This window comes from Trichosurus vulpecula, chromosome 2 (assembly GCF_011100635.1).
Source record: "Trichosurus vulpecula isolate mTriVul1 chromosome 2, mTriVul1.pri, whole genome shotgun sequence".
Taxonomy (NCBI): domain Eukaryota; kingdom Metazoa; phylum Chordata; class Mammalia; order Diprotodontia; family Phalangeridae; genus Trichosurus; species Trichosurus vulpecula.
Genome location: NC_050574.1, coordinates 130,378,867 through 130,381,963, shown reverse-complemented (window position 1 = coordinate 130,381,963; position 3,097 = coordinate 130,378,867). Strand labels below are relative to the sequence as shown.

General features: G+C 37.2%; 1 pseudogene; it reads right to left on the bottom strand.

The window, feature by feature from the left end:
* Positions 1 to 948: 948 nt before the first annotated feature.
* LOC118836744 lies at positions 949 to 2,822 on the bottom strand (annotated as a pseudogene).
* Positions 2,823 to 3,097: the final 275 nt, after the last annotated feature.

Below are 3,097 nucleotides of genomic sequence, written 5' to 3'. Positions count from 1 at the left end.
AAGATATATAACCTTTCTTGGCCTCAATTTCCTTATCTATAAAATGGAGGATAATAATATCACCTACATCCCAGAGTTTTTATGGGTCAACTGAGATAATATGTGAGACTTGTGTAAACCTTAAAATTGTGTCTAAGTGCTAATTTATTATTATTATTATTTTCACTTCAATGAAAATTAGAAATCATTTGTATATTTTACATATTCAAAGTGTTATACCAACAGTGAGCAAGACACGTCACAGAGTATAAGTTTGAATTGAAGAATTTATTAGCCGGTGGCCGCCCGGAGCACAAGCAACCCAAATCAGAGCGGGCCGAACAGAGCTCAGGGAATGATTTTTAAGGCAAAGCAGGTGGGTACAGAAGAGGAAGTTCAGGGGTTAATTACTTCCCTTAACTGTATGCGTTGTCTCCAGGCTTTTACAGAAAAAAAGGTCAAAGAACAGGAATGTTAGCAAGTGTCTGTCTTTGCATAACCTTATCCTTTTAGCTGACAGAAACTGGCCTCGAGGGGCCCCTCGCGGCCTAACTGAATTCATGTTGCCTTATTATTATACTGTTTGGGGGCAGGGGCATTGAGGGACCTGTAACAGGACTTGTTTGTTCACTTTGGGTGTAGGTCAGTTCCTTGTTCCTAAAGCCCAGAGTCTTGGGACAGGGTCTTGTGCAAATTCAAGTTGAAGCAAGAGGGTGGGGTTCCCTTGGGGATTACAGGAATGCGTGGCAAGGCATTTTCTTCTTGGTACATGGAAGCGTGCTGTAATGCAGGGAGGGGTCAACAACTGTACTAAAACAGGGTTCTTTATTAAACTGTAATCTTAATTCCAAGTATCACAGAAGGCTGCTGTTATGTATAGTTTTATCTTTCAGGTCATAGTTTTCACAACTGTAAACTTTAAAATAAAATCTTTGGAGGGAATGGGAGAACTGAGTAAACAAAAGAAGGTCATTTTGTATGATTAAAAGCCTTGCAGGGAATAATACCTTTGAAAACTGATTTTCTGGTCAGGACTGCTTCAGGCAAACTTAAAACAGTATGAAGGGAGGTATCAACAGAGAGTGCTCCACAATGACATTCTGTATCTGTTCTTTGGCAGATATAGTTTAAGAACACATTAATCTGATTTCCAACTACATGATCAAGTGGGTGGATATTATTAATTTCATATGCAGTGTTAACGTCCCAAGCATCAATAACACCTACAATGAGATCCTAGAAAATATCCTTTATGATAAGGTACTGGATGTAGCCATGAAAGTTGCCAAATCTCTCCATCATAAAGTATAGTTCCCTGGTGTTTTCAGTTCTCAAGATCACCCTGGTGTCAGAGCTCCTCAAGATTAATCACTCAATGGCCCTTTGGACATTGATGGCCCTTTGGATGAAGATGTCAATAGGGAAGGGTTTGAAGTGATGGCCCAGGGTTATGATAATGGCTATGTTTCTGTGTCCTACTAGCCTGTTAACCTCATGGGTAATACGCTTATTATCTTTCACTGAGAAATGTTTTTTTTTTTGGTGATGAATGGATATCCGTATTTTTTTCCATTGAATCTGAACATTTCTTTCTATATCCAGAAGTACATGTTTGTTAAATGGTCCACTTCTATGATAATCAAAATAATTTAGTGCTAATAGAAAATAAATCAACACATTTATTAGGTAATGGAAATAACTTTATCACCTTTGAAAGCATGCCCAACTCATTAACCAGATGTTCAAGATCTCTACTGATTACAAAATTTTTCTTATCCATTAAGAGAAGAGCAATAGCTCACAGGGTTTCAGCCCAAAGGCAGGTTAGATTTTTCATCAGATCAAGGGCAAAGAAAAAAATTCTAACATTCAGAATCTTAGAATTCAAAGGCATAGGTCACTTTAGCAACCATCTAGTCTTCATCCTCAGCCACCATCAATTTTACATGTGAGGAAATATACTCTTTTATTGCTAACTATGTATTGTTCCCAAAGTATAAAATACAAGCAAGATCAAGCAAGAGAGAACAACAATCTCATTTTTATGAATAACATGAAATTGTATCTGAATTTTGAAATTATTATAAAAGTGATACATACTTTTCACAAATTTGGTCAGGTAGTATATCCAGTGATGCGATGTTAACCTCCCAGAAGGTAAATAAGTTTTCCTTTTAAATAACCATTGTGGAAAATATTATACTATTTTATATCATTTTTGTAATTTCAATAAGAGTCAGGGCCTGAACTACTTAACCAGAAGAAAAGCCTGATCCTAACAGTCTCTTTGTTCTCTGAGTAAGCTCAGAGACATCTCTATTTTGTATCAACAAATCCAGATGGAGTATTCCTTGCTCTGTCCATGGCCATTAAGGGTGAAAACCTTGAGCCCAGACACTATCTTGAATTGTGTGACTTTTCCTTATCTTAATATTTTATGGGCATATACTATGTTGTGGAATGTTAATGGCCAATTAAACACAGAGATCCTGGGGCTACAAATCCAATTGACACTTTGACAACTATCTAATTTGTTGTATTTACAATCTATTCCATTAAGGAAAATCCTCTTCTTGTATCATGGTTAAACATACATGGGGGTCATAAAAATGAGGTCATACAGGCTTGCTAGCTCTGCTAAAATAACGTATATAAGTTTTCTCATTGCTTTGTTCAGGCAGCCAGAGTTATACTCTGACTCCTTGTACGTACAAGTAAGCTTTCTGATAAAAAGAGACACTTGTAGTGAGTGATTGAATAATTACACACTCTTCCTCTATGTTACCAGTACTGGCATATTGACTTACATTCATCCCACACTGGGAACCCAAGGTTTGTGACATCGTCTAGGCACTGCCTCTAGAATAACACTTTTAGCCTCTTAAGACCCTTTTGAATATGGTCCTTCTCATGTGAAGATGATGCCACAAATCCTATCTCAGACCATCTGCTTTGATTTTTTTTTCTGTCATAGGGATGGATTTGCTCTGATATACCTTTACCCTCTTTTACAGTGGTCTTTTTTATTATCCACATTAGTTACATCTGAAGTTGTAGAATAGAGCAGAGCAATCTGACCCCCAGTGGCTAGATTTTTAGGTTCCTGAGATTGGCAGTC